At 40.0% G+C, this 5,653-nt stretch overlaps 1 pseudogene; it reads right to left on the reverse strand.

Annotated features, from left to right (window-relative positions):
• Window positions 1–1,333: 1,333 nt before the first annotated feature.
• On the reverse strand, window positions 1,334–3,925 carry LOC139419823 (E3 ubiquitin-protein ligase RNF14-like; annotated as a pseudogene).
• Window positions 3,926–5,653: the final 1,728 nt, after the last annotated feature.

Below are 5,653 nucleotides of genomic sequence, written 5' to 3' on the forward strand. Positions count from 1 at the left end.
AACCACCTAACTGGGGAACTAAATTTAACCTTGCATAATACCCTAGATTCAGTCGCTCCCCTAAAAGCGTTTCAATCGGTTACATCACTTGCTCTGAGACCTTGAAGTAGTGGTTCCGGCAAAGCCGCGGCTTTTGTGGAGCGATGGGTAACGATGCTTTGTGGGTGACTGTTGTTGATGTGTGCAGAGGGTCCCTGGTTCGCGCCCGGGTATGGGCGAGGGGACGGTCTAAAATTATACTGTTACATATGCTGACACGAGAGAGCAAAAAAAAGCATGCACTTAGTTATTCTACGCATGGTCAGGCAGGCGTGAGATTACATGCATTTTCAAGTACAACGTTAATAACAATGGCTCGAAGATATAAGGATGCTCCTACGAAGGTTCTAACGATTAATGTAGCCTTAAAACACTTCGTTAACCGGGCCATGGACAGGAAGTTGATTGGCTGTAATCACACGTTCACTGTTAATACAGTGTGACAAAACAAGGAGTCCAATCGCCATAAAACATGTATTGAGAAACAGGCAAAATGTCCTATAACCCCCATCATAAAATCAAAACAGTCGTTTATATGGTTATTAAAACACAAGAAAACCACTTTTTGGATGGAAATCATAATGTGAGGTAGTAACTAGGAAATGTGATTAAGGACTAATCTTTTTGTACTGAAAAAATATGTAACTAATCAGTGTGAGTGTACCTTTGGTGAAAAAGGAACAAAAAAAAAAGTGTGTCTAAAAATCCTATTCCAGCAACATAACATTAAATATTAGCCATTGGCTGAATGTCACATTTGGCAACGCTATATTTACCTTTTTCACATCAAGTTGTTAGCTCATGGTTTGGATGGTATCTGGGTGTACACATATTCTTCCACATAGATTTTAACTCATGATCAAAATAAATAGTAAAAACTTCCAAAAATGTTGTTCTCCATTCTTGATTGTAAGATTTCACCCCCAGATCCCAGAATTTTCTTTTTAAATTGAGATTGATAAAACATGGCAACATTATCTGTTCAAATCATCTAAACTCAGCATTAGAACTGTAACCCATCACATTAGAACGCCGTCTTCACGAGTATGCTTTCAGAAAAATACTGGCCCTGAGTATTTGACTTCTGTATGGAGTAAGGTAATGTGCCTGTATAAGCTGGGAATCACTCTCTGCTAGCCAGTTAACCATTAGAAATGACTGATATATTTTGGCATAGTAAATGCCTGATCAATGATGGTGAGAAATGGTGGCGTTGGCTAAATCCATATGCAGTTTGTGTAGTGAGGGCGAGATAAATTGCAAACAAACGAAGCACACTGAGGTATTGCACACATCAGTCCTCTTCATCACTCAAGGCATCATCTTCATCAATATCCACACCCTGGAACAGCCTATAAAACACATAAGTAAAGTGTCATTTTTACTAATTATGAAGTCAATAAAAGGTTAGATAAACATTCTATGAGTATAATCCTGATTTATCGTACATCTAAATGGCCACACAAAGCCAAACGTCAATGAAGCCTTCCAAAAAAGGAAAGAGGACAATAACAAAGCTACTCACTGGTTGTAGCAAGGCGAGGAGGGGTTATTGAAGTGGCTGTAGGGGTTGACAAGTGTGAGCTGGCCCAGACACAGCCAGCAGAAGTACTGCTTACACGAGGTGCAAGTCATCTTATTGCAGCCATCTACCTTCTACACAGAGAAACCAGAGAAGATGATCAATCAAATTAACCTATAGATAGAATCATGGGGGTTAAAACAACCCAAAAAATCCCATGACTGAATCTTGTCAGATCGATTGTCTGGGTCCAAGTTAACCTCCGCTTCATGTTAGAAAGTCACGACCATCATAGAAGAAAGAAGATAATTTTGTACTGATTCGAGTCCCCTTGCTTAATTAACTTCTTGATTCTACTTGAGACGCATATGTCTCAAGTAGGCACCTGGAAATGCAAATGCGCTACGCTAAATGCTAAATGTACTCGTTTAAACTCAAACCTTGATCAAAATTCACAAGCAGGGTATTGAATTAAAGCTACACTCGTTGTGAACCTAGCCAACAAGTCAGATTTTTAAAATGCTTTTCGGCGAAAGCATGAGAAGCTATTATCTGATAGCATGCACCACCTGAAAATGCATGAATGCGACGTAAACAAAGACTCTGCTTATCCGACGCAGCACAAAACGCAGAAATAAAATATAAAACATTCATTACCTTTGACGAGCTTCTTTCTTGGCACTCCTATATGCCCCATAAACATCACTATTGGGTCTTTTTTTCGTTTAAATCGGTCCATATATACCCAAAATAGCTTTCTATGGAAGCTGTGTCATTCAGAAAAAAATATCGTTTTTAAACGCTGCGTAATTTTTTTAAATTAAAAAAGTCGACGATAAACTTTCACAAAACACTTCGAAATCCTTTTGTAATCCAACTTTAGGTATTAGTAAACGTTTATAATCTATCAAAATGATTACAGGGCGATGTATATTCAATAGCTCCTCGTTTGCAAATCAATGGCTGCCAATGTCCACATTAACAACATCCGGGTGGAGACTGGAAGAAACGGAAGCCAGATAGATGGATTTTCCAACAATAAATTCAATTGAAAATGACGACAATGGCGACATCGTGTGGAATTTGTATGAATTGCATGCAGGTCGATATTAAATTTTGTCCTCTTTTAACAACACATGGAAGTGACTTATGGAAATTATTTTTAGCTTTCAGAGAGCAGTTTTTCTTGCGTTTTTCAATGAAACACACAATCTGTTATAGTCACAGCCGTGATTTAACCAGTTTTAGAAACTTCAGAGTGTTTTCTATCCACACATACTAATCATATGCATATACTATATTCCTGGCATGAGTAGCAGGACGCTGAAAAGTTGCGCGATTTTTAACAGAATGTTCGAAAAAGGAGGGGGTAGAAGTAAGAGGTGACACTGAACGTTGCCGTCGCGGATCTGAATCCCGAAGTACTCTGTCATGCAGGTCTTGCAGTACACGTGCTGGCATTCCTTGAAGCACAGGCAGCTCGAGCCCAGCTTCTCCATGAAGCAGATGCTACAGCAGAACGCCTTGCCGTCAAACACCTTCTGCCTTTGAGCTTCGTCAAAGTCCAGTAGCTGAGGTAGGATATCAGTACAGGGGTCCACCACCAGCACAGCACGGGGGTCCAGCTCCAGCAGAGACTCCAGTTTGCCTTCCTCCCAGATTATAGTCCCCGCCCGCTTCACAGCAACCTTGCTTCTCTTCGAGTCAACTGGAGCCTTGCCTGCCTTAACAACCTCTAGAGGAGACTTGACATCCAGGAAGGCAAACGCCACCTCCTTAAGGAACTGGATCCATGTGTAGAGGACAACACAGCCCTGGTTCTCCCCCCACAGCTCATCCAGACACTTGCAGAGAGAAGTCATCTGAGGGGTAGAAAAAAAGGGTTTGTCAGGAAGACAAGGGGAATGTTGTTGAAAGATGTTATTTGATTTCTTACAATGGTATCTGCCTCACCTGGTCCCTTGACAGCCATTTGGAACTTAGTGTATAGACCGGAGATGAGGAGGAAGGGTAGTCGGCAGGAAGTTCAAAGTTAAGCACCAGGGGAGGTAGGAAAGATACGTCATATTCTGTGTGCTTGTCTTCTGACAGAAAGAAACACATTCAATTCAATTCATTCACATTCAGTTAATGTTGATTAAAAAAACGTATAATTTTTTTTTTTTTAAAGGAACAAGTAGTATTAATGTAGAGGAAAGGAAACACAGCCTTACCTTTGACTATCAACTTGAAATTAGGAGGAAGTTCAAGGCATAGTTGTATTTCTCCGCCTTGTGCCGATTCAGCTCCGTAAAACTCCTCTTCGTCGTAAATACTCGCTAGAGCAAGCAGCTCATCCTTCTGCGCTGCCTGGTCCTCCGACATTCACATTCCTGTGAGGCAACAACAGTAAAACTAAACCATAGAAAGAAGAATGAATAGAACGTCACCATTCATGTCAATGATGGGTGGACTGGTGGCCATTGCGAGTGTACCTATAGGAGCAAAGCAGGAAGTTTACCTATCAATCTGTGCTGTCTTCAGTCAACCACAGATGATCTGTTATATATACACCTGATACTGTAGTGGCCACTCTAGCAATGAAAATAAATGTCTTCAAAAAGGGAAGGCGGCAGGAGGCAAGATTAGGTGGGACCATTTTAGCCAATGAGAGGGCAGATACGCCAGCAACTTTAATATTCACGTTGACTAAGAGACTGACTCCAAGACCACTGAATTGATAAATCTTTTGAGCTCTATGGACTTGTTATCCAACATGTTACTGGGCCCACCCAGAACCGCGACCGTACTCTGGACCTGGTTATTACCAAGAGGCTTTCTATTGGACCTGGTTATTACCAAGGGGCTTTCTATTGGACCTGGTTATTACCAAGGGACGTTCTATTGGACCTGGTTATTACCAAGGGGCTTTCTATTGGACCTGGTTATTACCAAGGGGTTTTCTATTGATATATCCTCTATTGTTGATGTTGCTTTATCTGATCACCACTGTCTTTTTTACTACCTTGTTGCCCATAACACAGGGTAATACTGAACGCATTATTAAGAAACACTATCTTATCTCTGAAGTTGCTACAGAATCACCTATTATGCCTGCCTCTCATGATGATTTAGTTGATAACTTTAATAGTAAATTAAGGGCAACCATTGATGCCAAGTCCAGTGCGGTTGAAAAAGGCCACTTCCAATCGGAGAGCGCCTTGGATGAGTAAGGAAACTAATAAATTAAGAGAAATTACACAAAGACAGAGCAGAAGTGGAGAAAGTCATAGTTGCAGGTCCATTATGATATTCTGATAAATCAACTAGGCAAATATAACAAGGCAATTAGAAATGTCAGACGTGCACATTTTTCTAACTTCATCACTATTATTCAGAGGAATTAGAGAGTGCTCTTCTCGACCATTGATGGCCTGATAAATTAGGGCTGGGTGATATATTGAATCAATTCAAATGTATGTTTTTGCGCAAAATTCCAAAATGCCCGTTTTGCAAGAATCAAGGTTTTTATTATTTTTCATTTTTATATCTGCTTGTTCTCATGAGAGAATGAACACAGGTCTCATCAACTATTTCTCAAGCCCACGTGATAGTGATTAGCCAGCTAATCTTTAGATTTCAAGTTTAGCCAACTTGACTAGACAGCCAAAGATTGTTATACTAGCTCAAATACTGCTAGCAGTACGTGGTACCCCAATGCTGCGAGTGACAAACTGATAATTAATTTCTCCAGAATCAATGTTCATTAATACTTGTTTTAGTAGTGTCTGCTCTGCACACAATGTGAGTAGTTGAGACATAAAAAGGGTATCGTTAGAAAAGTGTACTTATCCTTTTACACTAAAATAATGTCTCAATGTGTTGGTGTCCATATGACAGATTCTGTTGGACCAAAGCTGAAATGCAAATGCAAGCGAGTTGAAAGTAAATATTTCAGCTTTTATTTTCATAGGATTTTTTATGTTTTTTCCTTTGATGCACATTGCATTTCATGTATGACATGTTCTGTATAAATAAAGCTTGATTTGATAGCTTACTTCTTGCTCTAATTTTTGTTTGCCTCTTTCTTTGCATCCTCACTGCCCCTCAGTC

Source organism: Oncorhynchus clarkii, chromosome 10, assembly GCF_045791955.1.
Source record: "Oncorhynchus clarkii lewisi isolate Uvic-CL-2024 chromosome 10, UVic_Ocla_1.0, whole genome shotgun sequence".
Lineage (NCBI taxonomy): Eukaryota > Metazoa > Chordata > Actinopteri > Salmoniformes > Salmonidae > Oncorhynchus > Oncorhynchus clarkii.